The following is a 21,462-nucleotide window of genomic DNA, read 5'->3' on the forward strand; positions in this document are numbered from 1 at the left end:
CTTGGAAGACTTTTACAGAACTGTGTGTTCCAGAGAGTGTTCAATGAATGGGAAGAATCAAGCCCGTGTTAGCTGAGTCAACCAAAAATTGTGACATAAATCTCCCACCCCACCAAATTTTGTCCCCACTTTATCCTCATTAAAACATCAACAAACAAATATTCAGTGTGGTCAACATGTGACCCTGGGTGCTTGCAATTAATTGATCATGTGTACTGCACACCAAAGCACAAAATTTTGTCCTCATGTTTTTTCTTATAATATCTCTTTCAATTAGCATTTGCACAATAAAATTGAGTGACGCTTACTGAATATAATGCAAAATACAGATGTAATTTGGTGTAGCCCCTGAATGTGGTGATCACCAGGGTAGCTCAGACACACAGCAGTGCTGAGCTAGTGTGACAGATGGTGGCATCAAAACGATGGACTGATGGACAAGTTTGGAATAACCTGCTCACCAGGGAACTTGCTTTGTTGCACAGTCAGTTAGCAGAAGGTTTGCCCTTGAAAGTGAAAAAGAAATCTCGTGCTTTGCAGTCCATTTAAAGCTTTTGTAGGTTTTGCTAGTCTGTCGTAAGGTGGATTGATTCGCTTGTTGTTGGGATGTAGGTCACCTGCTCTGGGGGGTTCTCTTTAAAGGCCTATCATGGAATTGGACTGCTGTGGGATGGGCCTTACTCTCAACTGCAAGCTTCAAAAGCAGCCTGTTTGACCCCAGTGTCTGTCAGTAGGTCTGTGGGATCAGAAACCTGAATTCAAATATATCCTTGCATAATACCTGTAGCCTGAGAATTATCTTTATTGTTCTTCCATTCTTTAAAATACAACAAAGGTGAAATCAGAAATAAAGAAATAAGGCTTTTTTTTTTTTTTTTTTTTGGCTGTGGCTATCTCAACTCATTCTTGATCCTTGTGCCTGCTGGTTGTAAGTTTTTCTTTAATGTGTGTGGCAGCATACATGTTTTCTTCAGACATCAGTTCTGACTGCAGAAAACCATGCAGACAAACAATTCTGATAGGATAAAACCAAAGTGTAGGACTGGAATGATGATATGTTTGTCAGTCATCAAAAATGCATGCTGGCACAGAAATTACAACACTTGCTAAAAACGCTAACAATATATAAGCTAACGAAAAATCCACAAATTCTGTCTGTGGGCACTCTCAAAAAACTATTATGTTTTATATAATTTTTATATTTAAAAATAATATAAAATTAAAAATAGAATTTAGATTTTTTTAAATGCAGTGCTTATCTTATAGCTGTTATATTGTTAATTTCACTGTAGAAATCATCCTTTTTAGGTCAATGTCTATTGTATTTAAATACAATTTATTGTTCTGACATAAACCTTTTGACACAAAACCACTTTTTTATCTTGCTTGCTACTTTTCACTTACTGGAATCAGTGCCACTAAATGGAACTACTCTGCAATTACAGTTATTATTTATCTGGGTAGTGTCCCTTTTTTTTTTTCTTTTCATGATTGAACTCTTCTTAAAAACAGCAAAAAGTCCCCAAGTCTCAAGAAACTAACTTTGATTGCCATCGTCTTTTCTTTGAGATATGTTAAAATATCTCTTTTGAAAACCTATGTGATGCAAATGCATTACCTGGATATCTCTTTCATTGAATTCTAGATTTTGAAAATGTGCAGCTATGAATGAGGCAATTTTTTTCTTGGTTTCAATGTACAACCAAGTTTCCTCTGGGAAACAATATTTAATATGATCTATATATGACTTTAGTCTGAAATTTGAATAATTCTGGAAGCAAATAGTCCTTTGTTTTATCTATTTCTAGATATTGAATTTTGGTAACTTCTGTAAACCTGTAATTGTTCTACACTGTGTATAAATAGAACCCGTGTGGATTTAAAAGACTCATCCTACTGAGATGAATGTTAAATTTTCTGTCTTTTCATCTGATTCCATAGATCTTTATTTGGACTCCTACATGATCAAGGACTGTTGGAGTAAACCCAGTATATAATATACGGACAATTAGAGTGTTCCATCAATCATAATTTTATTTCTTGCTAGCACTAATTGTGCTCATTATACTGTAGTGACATATTCATAATTCCATAACCCAAGAAGATTAGTGAAAATCCTCAGAAATCTGAGGGATATCTCTGGTTTTGCATGACCATTTTGATTTACCATATGGTTTGGCATTTAAAAGGTACTTAACACCCTTCAAACTTAATTTTGCCCTTTTTCACATAAGCATTACAATGGAAACTTCAATTACACAGCTGTATGATTTTTTCTAATGCATCCTCTGCCACATTCTTGCTGTAGTCCAGAAATTCCAGGAATCAGTGAGATGCCCCTACCTTAGTCATTTGGAGCAGCATTTCTCTGGTGTTTCCCAGCATTTGGGACTCTGCTTGGAAAACAAAAATGTTTTTGACACATATATTTTAACCTAAAAATAAAGCCCTTTTCCACATGCTTTGATATTCTATGATTAGTTTAAAGTTAATGGAATAGACTATTGATTTTAACATCAATTTATGTTAGTAGCAAACATGAATTTTGAGAAGTGAAGTTTGCTTACATATATTATATCATGAGTAAAAATAGATTTTTTTATTTAATGGCAATCTGTTTCTGAGAAAAATTTTGATTACATTTTCTTTTCTGTATTTCTTGAATTAGTTCTCTCTTCAAATTTCCATGTGCTGCAGCATGTGATGCTGTAAATTAATGACAACTCCCTTAATTTGGGAGGGAAATACAGTCATTTATTTAGTAGGGTTAATAATGGGGAATTTTCTCTTTCAGAGCATGAGAACTTGTGCTCAGTTGGCTTTGAGTTTTACAAATAGATACTGTGTAGAATTCCCAAGGACAGGACAGACCTTTTGCTCTCTATGGCAATAAGGTGCTGCATTGTGGCCCAAACCATAGACAAAAACAGCGAGTTGGATGAGTATTTCCAGGAAAACATCCATTCTTATTAACCATTTCAGACAGTGCATGACATGCTTACCTGACAAAGATTGCTCAGATGGGCAAAAATACCTCAAAAATAACAACAAACAAACAAACAAACAAACAAACAAACAAACACACCACCAAAAAGAAAACAGACAAAAAAACCAAACCAAAAAAACCAAAACTGTGTGTCTGGAATATCTAAATAGGAGGGTGCCTAGAAATTAGAACCCTGCTGACTAAGGCTGTGGTTCCAGTGGCTAATAATTTATTTTAAATTCTTAGTTGTTTGGAGTATATTCATGAACAATAACTTCCTTGGAGTTATTTTGGTCACTTTACAACAGTGTTCTCGATATTAACAACCTTTCCTCTATGTGTTACTGAATTCTAGTATTGAACAACAAATTAACTATAAAATGCTTTCAGTCCTATTTTACAGAGAAGTATTAATACCCATAAAATTGTTACTCTCCTTATAAGTGCCAAATTTTCTGCAGAGATGAAGAGGACTCCTTGAGCAATTTGGATAACCTACACTTCATACCAATAGGATTTTAAATGTATGTGGTTTGTTTTATGTTTTTTTTCTTGAAATATAGGCTCCTGTAATCCTATTATTCCTAGATTATCTTCACATAGCCATATGTGGATTATATATAGATTTAGATTTCAGGAAATCTGATACTACTCTCACTTTTTCTTCTGGGACTTGAAGTTTAGGTCAAAAGTCATGACAGAGTAAACTACTGACATTTCAATTTGAATTATCTTCAACAATGTATTTTTTTCCAGTACAATTTGGCAGGGCCATCATGATGGCTGGTAGATCTTGCTGTATTAGAAAAAAAGGAAAAAGAAGAGACAATCTGAGATCCCTAGCATTAAAATATTTACTAATGAAAACTATGGTTTACACTAAAAACTCTTAGACAATCTGGAACATTTTTAAGTCATATGACATAAGGAGTCGCTACATCACTAGTAACCAAGACAATAGGATGTATATGAAGTTGAGATTTTTTTTTAATTGAAATTAATTAGTGCTTTTCATTTCTTCCCTCATTGGATGGACTTAGTATACGCAGGGTTTGCATTGTAAACCTGTAAAAACAAGAACTATGGTTGTATGCTTTTCCATGCGACCTTATAAAGTGATATTTTTCCAATTTGTTTATATGAATTCCTATTTTTTGACAATACAGACTAGAATTACTGATAACTCTGACTTTAAATAGTTCTAGGAGAGTACATTTTCCTGATTGCTTAAATTATTTTGTCATCTTACTTCACTTGAGGAAACTCCTACAGCTGAACATTGTAGGGTTGTCCTTTGCATTTTTTTCCCCAACCCCTCAAAACCAGGGAAATGCCACATGGAATCTTCTGAGCATTCAGAAACTTTTCTAAAAAGTTTTGAAAAAATAGTTGTTGTTTTTTTTTAAAAAAAAAAAAACAGAATTGCTGTAACAGTAACAGCTGCTCTTGGCTTTCCTGCCTTGAGCAGTCTCTACCACAGCAGCTAATTTGGTCCTGGTGTCCTCAGTTTTGTTTGAGACTTATGTGGTAATTTTTTTCAGAAGAAACATTCAGCAAAATATGTAAGCAGAGGTAACTCATCTTCACTGAGCAGCTGAACAGGGAAGAAATATTAGGAGTTTATGATGGAAAGAAAACTGCTTCTGAAATCATGTGATTTAACTGTTCAGAGCACTCTTATACCTTAATCAGTCTTACCAGTCTTGCTCTCAACATAACTACAGTTTTCTCCCTAAGATTACTTGACTATTTTATAAATATCATTATATAAGTATGAAAAAGCAAAGGTATATATATATATATAGTGGCTATATTAACTATGTACAGGACTACAGATCATTTTAATATGTAGACTTGTATAATTACTGTGTATGTGTGGGAGGTATTTTGTCTTATTTGCTTACTACCTGGAAGAGCTGCTGTCTTGTCAGAAGTTGTAATCTTTGCAGAATTTTGAACACCTTTAACAGATGTCATCACTAGTCTCTCAACTTTTAACAAAATTGATTGAAACATGATTATTTAGGTATTATTCCTTCTTTTCAAAAGGCTTTCATGTATCCTCCACAAACTTATTCTAATTTTGGGGATAATACAAGGCTTAGCAACATTCTCTGATAGGTTACTAAAGTAATTTTTAATTGGAAAATGAAATTACAGGCTGTCTGTTTTAGATTGTAACTGACATGAATAAACCTAAATGTCTTTGTATTTCTGACAGTCATAGGTCAGAAACTATTAGAATCTAGAAAATTATTCCTTATTTTGAAGAATAACTTTTGTTTTTTAGAGACATGCCACGTCAACAGTTTCTTAAATGTATGATCATGTTTTTGGCCTTCTTTTCTTTTATCCCTCTAGAGTGAAACAAATTTAAATACAGTTAAATCATTTTATTGTGATGGTCAAAGGCTGCTTAAGACAACCATAATCCACTTCCAAACTGACAGTTTCTGGTATGTCCTCATTGAGAAACTGGGTATCATTTTAAAGTCCCCTCCTGAAGCATCAGAAGCATTTTATGAAAGAATCATAAATGAAGGAGGGAACGTAGCAGGTAATCACTTTTATGTTGCAGATAACCATGGTAGAGTACAATTGAGTTTTGGAGAATAGTTATCTGGTTCTAATTACATTTCTTTTTCATTTCAAGAGTACATCAGAACCCTACCTTGTGTTGTATTTTTCTATTTAAATATCTAGTCCTGGACTTGGACCTTGAACTTTGCTGTGGTTCCAAATAATCTGTGCAGAAATTCTATTTATGATTTCTGTAATAAAATGTTTTAAAATGTAATAAACCCAGATATTTCCACTGCAGGTCTTCAATCCAAACAACATTGCAACTATCCAGATACAGGTAGCTTTTGTATTAATTTTTGAGATTATCCAGGTAGCTGTTGAAAGCACCAGGGGTAAGTTACTGAGTGCTGGATAAGTAACAAGCTGAAGGCATGGATGTTATGCTTCTCACATACTACAGACACTGAATTCATAGCCATGTGGAACTGTGTTTTATCTAAGCTATGGCCACTGATAAATGGAAAATCTTCTGATAGGCAAAGTAACACAAAGCACTTTGCTTGCTGAGCAGGCCAGCTGCTGACAAACAAGTGGTCTATAGGGAAAATAATTCAATTTATATAATCATCACTGGCTCAAGAATGGAACTAAAAGAAGAAAACAAAGACATGATGAAAGTTAGAATTTGGAAGGATTGACAGGAGGTTGGGTGGCTTTTCTAACACCCGCAAGCATGGATGGCACTTGTACATTAGTCTTTTGTTTTATTCATAGTGCTGTTAATTTTTAAAGAACCATTAATATGTTTCATTTATAACAATGAAACATGCTGTCATTTTTACTCTGAATATGTTTCCAGTATTTTTTATCTTTAACCTTGATCTGTATGTTCCCCACATGTGGGTATAAATTTGAAACTTATAGTTTCAAATATAGTTGTCTGAGGTAGCTGAAGATTGACCAAGTGTTATTGAAATATCTTTGCTCATGAGAAATTCTGTTTGTCTACACCAGCAGAAAAAATTCAGAGAAAGTGTAGAAAGAGAAGGACAAAGAAGGAGACTTGACATAAAAGAGCAAAACAGTGTAAACAATGGCTGTTGAAGAATCTGACAGGAGAGTAAAACAGATGAAACCCTTGAGAGGTCACCACATACAATTTGGAATACTGGGGCACATAGAGACAATCTTTTCCATATTTTCCATTATTTTATTTTGCTGCATAGAATTTAGATGTTTCTTGACTCTCTTAAGGTTGCCTCCTTGACTCAGATTTTTTCCTTTTCTGAATGTCCTCATACAAACTATGCCTTTCTCAGAAAGAAAATTTTGTTGGTCATTCAACTGGCCTTACATTTATTCATCTACTTTAGACACAATTATAAATGTCTCTCTCCCATGGATATTTCTAATAGGGCAAACATCACCAGCAACATTAAGGAAACCCTGAGAATTAAATTTGAATGAAGGTTATCATCCTGCAGAAAGAGATAGTTTAATTGAATAGTTTATACTCTTATTGAAAGTATATATTTTAGATATTGTTCTGAACTGGTATCAAAAAGAGGCAGTGGTGTCATGATACTGCAGCTATCAACTTACACTGGAAGGCTTGAGCACATTCTTCCAGCAAACTTGGACCAGCTGTAACTGGGTATAAGGTAGAACTAAAATCTGAGAGCCAGCATGAGTTAAGAAAGCTAAGACCAACAAGTTCTGCTTCCTTGCATGGTTTTTGGGAATCTGGAACCATTATTTCGTGTCAAAACAAGACATAATTGCTTCACACACAGCATCTTGCCTTTAGTGGAGTGGCAATGTATTTGTGTTTAGTTTTCCAATATGGATAGTTTCTAGTCCAGGAAAGGATAAAAACATGATAATCCTGAAAGGCTGACACCACCTGAAATGTGGATACTGCAGAACTTGTGGCCTTAGGACATATCCAAGTTATGCTCTCAGAGGGAGTTCACATGAGGTAAAATTCACTAGGATACTGAATATGCTTATTAAATCTACCTTCACCCTATTCAGTTGCATACATATTTTAGTCTTTTGCTATTTTTCCTGCTTTGTATGAAAATAGTTTGTATGATTTCTTATGACTATCCATGCAACAAGTGAGAAAAAAAGACTGTTATTTACTTTTCTTGAAGAGATTAGCAGAGTAGGTGATTGGCAGAATCAGTAACCAAATCAAGGAGTTCAGACATTTAAGAATGGACCTTCAAGGGAATTAACAGTAGAAAAAAATGGGGGCATTTGTAGGAGATGTTACTCCCAGGAGGGCACTGAATGTTTAGCTCTTCTTGTACTGAGGTCAAAGTGAGGCACTAAAGGAACAAAGATCTCAATCTACTTGATAGCCAGCACTGGAGATAAAGATGGGAGATGGCTGCAACTGGACCTTGGGAAAGAAGATTAAGAAGTACATAAAGATCACAGAATAGAAAATAGTGCTCTATTCAGAACTGTTGACCCATTATGCAATTTCATTATTTTCCTATATTTAAATACTTCAGGATTTATTTCCTCCTGGAGAACTGGACATGGAATTAATTTTGTTTTCCCTGCTTGGCTGTTTTGTAGGGGATTGCATATTGGGATGAGGCAAAAAAATACATATTTAATTTTAAACATACATGTGTGTGTGTGTGTGTGTGTGTGTGTGTGTATGTGTATGTATGTAAGACTGCAGGTACCTGCAGCTTTATTTTATAAAGCATCTGTCTTGAACTTCTCTTTAATTAAGAATAGTAGAGGTCAAACTTAAGTGCAACATAAGTACCTTCCCTTTTCTTTAGTACTCTGCAGAGTTCTGCAAGAGTCCAATGCGAAAAAAAAAAAAAAAGAGACAAAACAAATTAAAAAAATAATAAATCAAGACAATTTCAAAACAAACATAATCCAAAAAATTTCCCCAAAGACTTTATTCTGACTATGGCTATGGATGAAGCTTTCTAGTAGGAAGAAAATATTAGAGGAAAATAATAGAAGAAGCTGTATAACTAGGAAGAAAATTCCTAGAACTTTAATGAAATATCTCCTGGATAGGTATTTTAATAATATTTTACAGTTGGTTTACTTACTGAAAAACTGAGTACAGGAGTGGGGAACAAAGATAATTATAATAAAATACTACTTTCTTTCAAAATTTTGACAAAATTTGTTCATGTAAAAAAAAAAATCTGTAAACAACAATTTTTACCTTACAAGAAAAGAAAAAGGAAGAACTGCCTTTGGCAAAAAACACCGCATCTGTACTTTCTCTATTTTGGCATAAGAGTGACCATCCAGGGTGGGAGAACTCTGCATCTGACTTATTCTTAAGGGTATTTCAACACCCAGCTCACAATCTTCAGTTTCACTTTATGCTCTAAAATTATTTTTTGCTTAGCTAGTCTTGAAACTTTTCCCTTTTGTACACATAAATCTGCTTTAATTATCTTCCCTTCTCAGTCAATAGAATCACCACATTTCATATATAATTATGACCTCTAAGTTCTGCCTCAACCCTCTTTAAAAACCAGGCGTACTCCAGAAGAGCTGGGTGAAACCACCCACTTGCTGCGTGGCTGCACAGCAGTGCTGACTTGCTATTTGCATTTGGCTGCCATTCAGGAGGTTTTGTTTTGAGGAACCTGAACTCTTGCAACCTCGTGAATCAGATAGATTGAGGTGGATACGCTCATCCACACGAGCTTCTTCTGTATTCAGCTCAGTGGGAACATCATGCCTTGGAGTTTGCTTTTTGGGATAAATAGATTAGCTGGTTTGCAGCCAAGAGCTGTGACCTTGTGTAGTACATTCAACCAAGATTTTTTTTTCTGATGAAACCCTGAAATGCTGTATTTGGTATTTGAATTATTTCTCATGCATTAGATACAAGATCTCACTGTTCAAGGGATTTATGTTCTATTTGGTAGTCTGCTCTTGCTGTTCCATTAAATAGCTAAAGCTAGAAATCCAATTCTTGCCTAAGCACTGAGAAGGTGGCCTATTTACAGGGCTGCAGAGGGCATGGATCTTCTGCTAAAGTCAGCAGGGAACTGTTACTGTTCAACACCTAAAGTTGTGTCAATCTGCTTAATTCCTGGAAGACACCTTTGGATTTGTACCATTGCACAAACACAGCCTGAGATAACATGGTTGTTGGTGTTCCTGGGGTTGTAAAATAAAACTGTAAAAATGAAATATGCTGGCTTAAGTTTCCTTTACTGGTATTGATTAAAATCATTTTTATCAGAGGCTCAGTGAATGCTAACAGTTCTATTGTTGGTATTTCTGAAAGTAGGTATTTCCCTGCATTCAGCCATCAAGGTAGGACATCTTATATGAGTATCTGCTTTTCAGAATAAACTGGATAGTTAGTTTTGTATCTCAATGTGCTGCATACGCACTGCATAGTATTTAGGAAGAATTTCTGATTTTTACTTCTTCTCTTAGACTTATCTCTTACTTTGAATGACAGCTGGCCATTCAAATAGCCTTTAAAAGTAAGTAAAAATTTTCTTTTTAACAATCTTTTTTTTTCTATATTGAGTGCATAAAAAGGAGAAATATTTTAAAATATTACTATTGTGAAAGTTGGTTTGATGTTGTCTCAAAAGAATGAACCACAATAACCATTTGCAAGAAGTAAGAGTTTGCTATGGACTGGTAATGCTGAGACCTCAAAGAACAAAGTCGGAAAACTTTTCTGGTTTCTCCTTCTTACCTGGGAACAAAGTGGTGTTTAAATAATGCAGATTTTCACCTTCCTCGTTGTTTCTGCTTGACCTAATTCTAACTGTTGAGTTGAGTATCAGTAACAGAAACATATATTTGGGGTTATTTATGATGACAAATATTAAATTAGGAGCAGAGAATTATCCCCACAGTTTGAGCTAAATTAAAACTTATAGTAAAATTTAACTATTATATTGATATGTGGTGCATAATCAGAATGGTATAAATTTCACTTTTTGTGATTCAAGAGATCTGTTCTTAATAAATGTGAACTATCAAGCCAATATTTTACAACCCGTAGTGCATAACTTGGAAAGGGTATTAAACAGTTCTAAGAAATTCTAATTTCAGAGTATATTTAAAGAGAAAGGAGGTCAGTGGACTGGAATTTAGGCACAGCAATCTGTGCAGGTTTCATTTGGCTTTTAGGGCTCCTGAGAGTATTCTGTGACTGTGTCTGCCAAAACCTAACCACTAGGGTGCAGATATGCAGCACAAACCACAGTGGGGAGCACGTGCAAATGTGTCCTACCACTTCAAAAGGTGCTGCTTTCCTCAGATGCAGCTAACACTTTAACAATATTTCACATTCTGCAAGTATTTGTGAGCTCTCTGAAACCAAAACCTTCAGGCTTTCATTCTTTATGTCAATATTTAGAAAGCTTTCTGTTGTGTTCTGTACTTATTAACAAATTTCTAGAGTCCTCTTATTAATGCAGTGCTATATAAAAGCTTTTAAAGCATCCATGCTTAAAGCAAAGTCATGTAAAACCAAGCACATTTAATGTGACCTTGTAGTAAAAACTGCTGTGTGGCAATTCTGGTGTTACTAAGTCATGCTTGAGGCAGGACTGTTGTGTGTAACAGCACGAATTGACAAGGGGAATGGCTTCAAACTGACAGAGAGTAGGTTTATATTAGATATTAAGAAGAATTTATTTCCTGCGAGGATGGTGAGGCCCTGGCACAGGTTGCCCAGATAAGCTATGGCTGCCCCATCCCTGGAAGTGTTCAAGGCCAGGTTGGATGGGGCTTGGAGCACCCTGGTCTGATGGAAGTTGTCCCTGCCCATGGCAGAGAGCTGGAACATGATCTTTAAGGTCCCCTCCAAACAGGTTCATTCCATGGTTCTATATGGAAAAGGATGCTGTTGAAGATTTACTGGTAAAAGCTGATCTAAGGATTTGTAAAATGGTCATTAGAAGCAGGAACTGATAACTCACAAAACTCCCACCTACAGCCACAATTTTGCTCTGAATCACACTTTTGTGCTTACAACTTTTACTTTTTTCTCATTAACACTAAAACAAAAGATCTTTACTGTGGTATTTTTAAAATGAGGACATTTTTATTTCATGATGAAAAACCATTATGGGTGCTATAGAACATTAAATTAGGTGGCCATTTTGTGCATTGACAAACTCACAGATAGGAAACACATCTTTGCCATTTGTAATTTTATTAGAGGTAATAAACACTGTCACTGATGTCCAGCACAACTACCACTATTACACATTTCTAGTATAAACAGGGCAATTGGTCTGCACTGTGGATGTGAAATAAATGCCTGGCCTTGAGATAAGAGTATGTACTTTCTTCAAATACTAATCCTTTCTATCAGATTAATATTCTTTTTGCAGTAAATTTTCCAAGCTGTTCCATTTTCTTTTCATCCTGCAAGACATCAGTTTCTATTTTAATGCATTGTTAAAGCTTCTTCTTAAAAGTTTACATTTTTACAGACCACATTTGCTGCAATGCTCTTTTCAGCTCCAGCTCACACACACTGAACCCAAAAAGAGCCTGCCTGCTTTTCCATAGACAGCCTGCCTTCATTGGACCTCTGGGTGCCATCCAACCCTGAGTTTTCTCCTCACATGCTTTCTGGGAGGCTTTCTGCCACCTTGTCTTTTTGTCTTTTTAATGATACACAGTATTTGAAGAAGGAAAAATAAGAATTTTATCACTTTCCAAGGCCCAGTAACACTGCACTTCTGCTGGCTAAAGAAATACCCTAGAAAACCAAGACGTCCCTTTGCATCCGTTTTATCCCTTTTGCTCTCTCTGATTTGAACATTAAGCTTTTCTAAGTTATCTTTGAGCATGTTTGCTATTTGCTGCTTGTTTCCACTTAGAAAGCCTAGCTTTTAATTTCCTTTCCTCTGTCTAAGAAAGGCTCAGTCATCCAAAAGTTTTCTTTTCACTGGTAATGTCGTGTTGGCTTTTGTTTGTTCCTTTGTTTTAGTGGGAAGTTTTTTGTTTGGTTGGTGTTGTGGGGGATTTTTTCCTTTTTTCTTCTTCTGGTCTTCTTTTGATCAGCAAGTTGAGGGAGGTGATTCTCCACCTCTGCTTTTTTGAGACCCCACCTGCAGGGCTGCATCAGCTCTGGGCTCCAGCACAGCAAGGACAGGGACCTGCTGCAGCCAGGCCAGAGGAGCACCGAGGGGAGCAGAGGGATGGAGCAGCTCTGCTGGGAGGAGAGGCTGGGAGAACTGGGGTTGTTCAGCCTGAAAAGATAAGGCTGAGAGAAGACCTTAAAAGCCCTCTCATTACCTAAAAGAGGCTTTAAAATTAATCTGGAGAGGGACTATTTACAAGGGACAGGACAAGAGGGAATGGCTTCAAACTGAATGATAGTATTAGATTAGATATTAGGAAAAAATTAGATTAAAGAAGAAGATTAAAGAAAAAGATTAGATTAGATATTAGGAAAAAAAAATCTTTAGAGTGAAGGTGATGAGATTTTGGAGCATGATACCCAGGGAAGTTGTGGGTATCCCATCCCTGGAAGTGTCCAAGGCTAGGTTGGATGGAGCTCTGAGCAACTGGTCAAGTGGGAGGTGTCCCTGTGCAGAGGATCAGGAGTGGGGACATCAGGCCATGATCAGTGTGATCAAATGAAGCCTATTTATTGAAAAAAGTAAGCTATATTTATACTGTGCTCTTTTGTTCATGTGCCTCCAGCTAATACAGGATTGGTTAAATCCTTCTGTGCACGTGTTTTAAGCGCTCAGTTAATTTAGTTAGTTTTTCTTCTTCACACATTACGCCGTGGTTTTCTTGTCTGCCTTTACATCCTGAACTGTCTGCTGCTGAGCATGCTCTTCCTCTTTCGTGTCCTTCAAGGGCATTGTGACCTTCTCCTCAGTCTCAATGAAGACTGGTTGTGCATATGGCTGTTCCCTCAATATGCCTGCCCACAACTGTGTGATTGGAAATAATGAATTTTAAGATTTCTACCAACACTGTTGGAATCTGAGGTATTGATGATTCTGAGATTGTAGAAAGTCTCTGTCTGTCAGCCCTGCTGCCAAAGCAGAAGCCATAATTGGTCTGTGCTGGTTTCCAGGTTGTTTATTCTGTTTATCTCTCACATGTTCTGCTGCCCTGCCCAGCTCTGTCCTGCAGGGCAGCGTGTGGGGCTCTGGCCTCAGTGGGATGTGACAAACATTAAATACCAGAAACTCCCTGGGCTGGATTTACAATGACGTGCCAATATCTGTCACCTACGTTGGACAGTGTGTCCCCAGCCTGAACCAACAGAAAAATGCCAACACCACAGTGAAACATGGAGGGCATGAAGAAGGAGAAAAAGGACAAGGCACACCCAATTTCCTCCATCTTGTCCCCTTTGGACCCCTTATCTAGAATCCTAAAAATTTACTTTTGCACCCGTGCCACACTTAATTATTACTTATATCAAACACTCAGAGTGTGTAATTCATGCTGTAGGGTTGAAAACTATTTTCCATGGGCAGAGATCACAGACAGTGTCTCTGGGGGCTCTGTCCAGGGGGGTTCCTGACCCCTGCCAGGGTCCCAGACCTGCCAGGGCAGCCAGAGGGATGCCCTGGATTCCCACACAGCACAAACTCTTGTAATTCTGTTCACTCCAAATCCTGGTGAAGGAACTGCTTTTCACATTGAATTGATTTTGGTGACTATCTTTTGTTCCAAGGTGCTTGTATTTGAGTAATATTCACTAAGTGGAATAGTGTGGCCCTGGCAGTGTAATGTTCTCCCTATTTTTACTGAGATTACTGTTATATCATATCCATATATTAGCAAATTTCTTCATTATACATATTTGGACTGTCAACAATTACCCTGCTGAAAATTTCTCCCCAAAAAACAAGAAAATGACCTAAGCAATGCATCTGCTTGTGCCAATTTTGTTATCAAAATGAGATGAAAACAGCCATGCAATTACTCAACAATGAAACCAATGCAGTGATTAAGGGTTTAGGATGAGGAACTCCATTGTGCAATCTTTTAATATTTGCCTTTATTGAATGTCTGTGTTCCAGTGAAGTTGGAAAGAAAATTGGTGTTTAAGAGTTTAATCCCCTTGGTTGCTCCCAGTTTAATCAGTGATATCTCAGTGATGGTGCTACTACTCCAGTGTAAGGGTTTAGCCTAAAATCACTCAAAGCTAACTCCAAAAGCAAGACTTGCATGTTTTCTGGAGCAGTGAAATAATCAAAATCATATTCTAGCGCTGTAACAGCAAAGCCCAAAAATAGGAATGTAAAAAGTATATTAGAAATATTGCAAAGTTAAAGCTGATCCTTAAGTATTTGAACATAGAACAATATTTTGTAGTGGAAGTCATAGTATTTTCTGCTTCCTGCAAGATATCTTTCAGTATAATAATTAGGTTATGTAACTGAAAGAAAAATGAGGTTCTTTCCTTACAATCATGTCCATGTTTCTAATATGAAAAAAATTTTTCTTATTTCCTTTTTTTCTCTTATGAAAAGTAGAAACTTGTTGCTTTAAATGTCACAAATATATTTGGAATATCAATAGAATATCAACAGAAAGATCTGTTTCACTATGTCTTTCTAAATGCTTCTTCCCCACCAAAAATATATGTGTCTTGGTATAGTTTGGAAAACTTTACAGTAGATTACCCTGATAAATAAACATGCTTAGGGCAGGAAGTTTCTAATGGAAAAGGTTTTGTGGAAGAGCTCAGGTGCTTGGCATTCAGCCCATCCAATCTTTCTGTTGCTCCCTTTTATGGTTAGAGACTTTATCCATAAAAATCCTTGGAAACCATATATGAGAAGCCAGAGCAGGCAAGTGAAGTCAGCATCTCTTATTTCCCTTCATTGTCTTGAATGGATCTATATGGAAAATATAGACATACTGAGCAACTGTATTGGCAAATGTAGAAATGGTCTAAATGTGGAAATTTTTATAATTTCAAATTGTCTAAAATTAAAAAAATAAAATGGCTATTTTATTATGATATTTTGATGTTCAACTTCCAACCCCTATAATGAGTATTCAAACACCTAAAGGAAAGAAGACACCTTATGCCCATAGATGAAACAAAATTAGTTAAAATTCAGTTTTTTGATATAGGAATAGTTTAATTTTATTTATTTTCCCTCGCTTCACTTCAATTTTTTTTTCTACTTACAAACTGGGATAATCCCAATAAATTATTTGGCAACACTCTTTGATAGGTATTTGTTTGTTTGCTTTGTTATAGATCTCTTTTATTCTCTACCTCTCTATATAAATATATCTCGCACTTTCTTTTTGTTAATAATATAAATTGTTTTGATTTTTGTTATGAAATGCCTCATGCAGTGATATTTTAAGCAGGATATGTGATCCGGGGTTTTATTTGCTATTTGGATTTGCATATTTTTCTTTCTTGATCCTAAATTAATTTCAAATTGTTGATGCCTCTTCATGTCAAATTTTCATGTTGTTTCTTTCATGTATTTCCTTCTGATCACGTTGCAATTGCATGTTACTGACTTATATATTTATTTCCTCAATTAGAATTTACCTCTGTTTAGGATCTATCCCTATGCATCCTTTTAAAAAGCAGGCATGGCTTTCTGATATGGAAAGGACAAATATCTCTTTGAATTCTGAAACAACAAAATCTATCTAAGGATAACTTCCACTTGGAGTTTAGTTGAGCGACTTTAGAATACTTAGAATACAGTAATATTTAAAAATATTACTGATGAATGCAATTGTTGGTGTGCCTACAATGTCAGGCCATGTAAGTTTTTCATTTTTTCTTAAGCAAAATATGATTGAAATGCTGAGATTCCACTGTGATTATTTCTGTGGTAGTTCACTGGTTTTGTTCACGTATCAATGCCATCAACAGAATTACACCTTTCTCTCTTTTATGCCACTTGTTTTGCTTGTGGCTCTGTTAACAATTTGCAGAATTGATTTGAGTTGAATTTTCCCTTTTAAAAATAACCAAATCTTTAAATTAAATTTAAACTGATTTCTGGATCTAGTTTGTCTTTCTTTGTTGTCTGATTAAAGCTCTAACTTGCACAAAGAAAATAACTGTAACTGTCCATGGTAGAGGGATTGAAATTAGAGGATCTTTAAGGTCCCTCCCAACACAAACCATTGTATGATTCAATTATAAGAGCCAGATAATGAAGATAAAAGATATAGAAGGAGGGAAAGTGACCTTTAAAACATGTCAACAAATATTTTAAAGACTTTCTATATTACAGACATATTATCATTCAGACATTCCTGCTTCATGCTGCCCTTTCAGAGTTATTTTGATCCAAGCACTGCGATTTTAGTAGGTTGTCTTAATATAAGTGTGTAACATAAAACTTCACTGTTGTGATTCATATATTGAAAATTTGTTGCTAGTAGTCCTGGACTGGAGTTTTGTGTTGCTTTTTATGTGCTCCCAGACTGTAAGGAGCTGCCAGCTGACATTTTCACCATTCAAGAAATAAATAATCCATTGCAAATGGGTTAATAAATGATGATTCAAGATACAGTCACCAAAACTGCTGGGGTTTAAATACCTTTAAAGTCTGGTGAAACTGGAAAGCTAAACACCTCAGTAGAAAACTAAATACCTTACTGTGAATCTAAACTTTAGATTGTTAAGTGGCTAAAATGCCCAAAAGGGATTACCAACTATTGGAAAGTTTGCTTATAACTTTCAGCATCATTCTTCATACTCCTCTATATAGATTTTTAATGTGATTCCTCACCTCAACTTGTCTATTTCTACAAGATATACTGTGTTGTTATGCCTTTCATAGCTAAAAATTGAACTAAAGATAATTTAGACTGCGGGATGGGGGAGTTAATTTATAGTTAGAAACCAATAAATACCTGAAAAGTCTGTGTTGCAGAACAACAGATCCATGCAGATAAACTTAGCAGCTGGGAGAAATGTTTAGGTGACTGATACAGAGGTACTTATATTGTATACAGTGACAACAAAAACTTCAAGGGAAAATTTAAATAACTTCTTTTGTGGTCCATTTATTTCATTGCCATCTTCTGTACCACATACTGAATAAGCATCATGAGAAGTTCTGATACTAAAAAGCCAAAATTATATTGATGTGTATACATTGTCCTTTTGGACTTTTCAAAGCTAAATATTTTAATATGCAGGTGTTTGTTATTTATTCCAATAAGAAAGGCACTCAGAGACCATAATTATCCAATGGAGGTGGAAATATAGTACAATTCTCTGTGGATTGCATTCTCAGCACTAGTGAACGTTGAATGGAAATGAAATATATAAATTTAGGTTAGATTACCCAGAAGCCCCTCAATCCTTTTCTTGTCTTAGCATCCTTTCCAGGTTACTCAGCAATAATTCCCTAATTTCATTCTTCTTTCTAATTTTCCCAATTAATGCAATATTTTAGTATAAAAACATTGGGGAAGTTTCTGTGTTGCAAGCTAACAAGCAAAAAGGGAAATGTGTCATGAATTCACAAAACACTCTGTAACTGCTGTCTCTAAGTCAGTGAAACTCAGCCTGTAGCTCCAATGACTGATGTATGACTTAGATGATAATCAACAAGAATATCTTAATTTTTACTAACACCATGCCATAATTTTCATAATTTATTTATTTCTCAAAACAAAGAGGTTTAAAATTATATGCTATTAGCTATATCCCTCAATAGATTGTTTGTTACATATTTTGGAAGAAAAATAAAGACCCACACATAAGCTTAGAAATTGAATTGCCAAAGGACTATTTGAAGTAGAAATCTAATGAAAATTCTGGTGGGTTTTTTTTTAGGTCATACTTGGGAAGAATATTTTAGTCCTTTTCATATGTTTGGAAACATAAGAAATCCCCTCAGAAAGGGGAACAGTTTCTAAGTGGTTTGCAGTTATTCAGGGCAGAACACAAACCCAGCAGTAAGGAGTTGCAGCGGGATACTGAGTGGACAAGACACAGGATGGAGATGAAATCTAGTGTCAGTAAACACAAATTAATGCCTGTGGACAAAACTGCCCTATTTGCTTTGATAGGCTTCAAATTAGCCACTACCAGTCAGGAAAATTATCTCAGTCAGAGGTGATAAATTCTATGAAAACATGAACTCAATATTCAGTGACCAGCAAGGGAAAAACAAACCTAAATCAAATAAATAGGGAAGGTAGGCAGGAAATAATGGAGCACTGAACATAAACAGCAAAATGCCTCACTTGAGGTATTTTCTGCCCCTGTGTCTTTGAGATGGATGACACTGCTATTCACCCTCCTGTGCTGATTTTGGCTGGGGCAGAATTAATTTTCTTCCTAGTGGCTGTTGTGGGGCTGAACAAAAAGGGAGAACACAGGGATGATAATACAGAGATGCTTTCGTTATTGCTGAGCTGGGATTGCATGGAGCCAAAGTCTTTTCTGCTTTTCATACTGCCACGCTGGGGAGGGTGCATGGGAATCTGGGAGGAGACACAGCCAGGACAGGTGACCCAAAATGACCAAAGGGATATTCCAGAGCATGTGGCATCTTCCTCAGTATAGAAACCTGTGAGAAGAAGAAAAGTGGGGAATGGTTGGAGTGACAACATTTGTCTTTCCAGGTAACCAATTATATATGATAGGGCCCTGCTCTCCTGGGGATGTTGAAGACCTGCCTACCCTTGGGAAGCAGGGAATTAGTTCCTTGTTTTTATTTGTTTCTATGAGTGTCTTTTGCTTTCCCTATTAAACTATGTTTATCTCAACCCATGTGTTTTCCAGCTTCTACCCTTCCATTTCTCACCCTGATCCCTCTCGTGGGGGAGTGAGTGGGTGTCTGTGTGGGGCTTGGCTGTTGTCTGGGGTGAAACTGTGACATCTCCTCATTGGGAAAAACAAATTAGGCAGGGAAAGTAAGAAAGGATGAAGATAAATATCTGAATGACTTCACTACCAATGGGATTAAGTAGACCATTACATTAAATGGACAGAAATATGAATCAATGGGGACTCTTCTGTTAGCACAAAAGATAGAGCAGTGAGAATGCTGTTAGTCTAAGGGCACAGTAACAATCCCTGACCACGTGTCTTACATGATTTTGCTTGTTTGAATTTTCTTTTCCCTCAGTTTCTGTGCAACTTGGCTGGTTGCACAGATTTTCCTCCTTTCACCCTTCTTGACGAGAGTAAAATCTATTTGGACAAGCCACAAAAGAGAAGATGTAGATTATTCAAAATGGGAAAGATGTTCACATGGATAGATAGGAGGCTCATTTCTCAGTAGGAAGGAAAGAGAGAAATTCTTCTGGCTGGTGCTGGTCTGCATAAGGTGATAAAATAAACATGTGCTGTACGTGCACAGGCTTAGTAAGCTGAAAATGGCCCTATTATAAACCAGAATTTTTAAAGCAGATGCAAATAGGTTAGAGATGAGGAGGCAGACAGTCTGCAGTGGTAGAGGTACAGATAGCAGATAGAAAAGTCAGAAAAGACCTGGTGAATCCTACGGGGAAACAGATTTACAAAAAATGCAAAAAGTCAGGAAGAATTCTGGAGTAAGAACTAAAAAATGGGAAAGTAGTTAATACACAGTGTTAAAATATCTGCCTGTTAAACAGTAGGAGAGGAAAGAATGATGAATCAGCTTGGTAAATTGAGGAGATGTGAGGATGCAGATTAGTGGGGAAGAGTAATAAGGATGCCAGAGTAATAAAGAAGATATTGATTCTTCTTCTTCCTGCCTGTCCTCTTCCTTCTTTCACATGTCAGATGATAGCAATGTTCACACAATCAACTGGAGGCTCAGGGATTTGTGTGTCACTGACAGAAGAAACAAGTTTTTTTCAGGAGCCACATTACACAGCTCTTCCTGGGCAGCAGGAAGTGATCTCACTAAGTACTTGGTCCTCTCAGGAAAATAACAAAGTAGTTTTCCTCATTGCTGCTCACTTTTGGTCAGGTAGTTATACTTTCTGTTTAACCTCATACTTTGAAGACTTTTAAATTTGGTTAGCAAAGAGTTTGAAATGCAACAGTGACTTTAGGACATTGAATAGGAACTAGTTTGGTAAAATTAATCTGGTAGAAATAAAAGACAAATTCTTTTCTAGAACTGTCTTTGGCCTTTATGTTCATCATAGTTGGAGGTCACCTTTAAAGTCAGCTAAAAATATGATTCATTACAGTGGAAACAAAATAATGGATGTAACCCAAAACTGGCTGCAAGTAAGCCAGTCAATGTTGCAACAAGTTTTCCAATCTCCACACAGAATTCAGGGATGAGTATTTTCATGTGACATGACAAGATGGCAAGTTTTCCAAGTGTACTCTCCTGAATTATTTTGTTTTACAGAGAAAAAAAGGATATCAGGAATTGGTATTATTATTTCTGAGCATAATTGCAGGCTGTGACTTTGGGTATGCTTTGTTTATTTTTTAAGGCATGACCTTATCAAAAGTGCAATTCAGACTTGATAGCATAGAAGAATAGTGCAATCATGTAACAGTATTGTTTTGTACAAAAGGAACTCTTCTCCTAAGCTTAACCTCTTTTCCCTCAAAAACTAGTATTGAACACTCACTCCCCTACTCAAGAAAAGCAGTCAGCATTTTCCTCCATATAATGCATATTACTTTTAAAAATCTCTCCTTTTTTATTCCCTTTTTCTCTGTACTGTCAATCATAAAATAAAATATACCAGAATCACTTAAAAAAAAACCCCAAAAACAAAACAACACAAAAAAACCCAAAACTATGGAGCTTAACCCTGATTTTCCTTAACCTTTATGCCAGTGTAAAACTAATGTGATTTTGGTAGCAGGATTCTTGATACACATTCTCTGAAAAATAGTACAAAACCTGTCAAGTCTTAAAGTATTTTCCAGATTTTTAAAAGTAACCTTGAATCATTCATAATGGAAGGAAAAGCTGAAGGTAAGCTTTTAAAAATACTTTATGACAGAGCTTAGTGAAATCTGAATCATTCCTTAA

The sequence above is a fragment of the Lonchura striata genome, chromosome 2 (genome assembly GCF_046129695.1).
Source record: "Lonchura striata isolate bLonStr1 chromosome 2, bLonStr1.mat, whole genome shotgun sequence".
Taxonomy (NCBI): domain Eukaryota; kingdom Metazoa; phylum Chordata; class Aves; order Passeriformes; family Estrildidae; genus Lonchura; species Lonchura striata.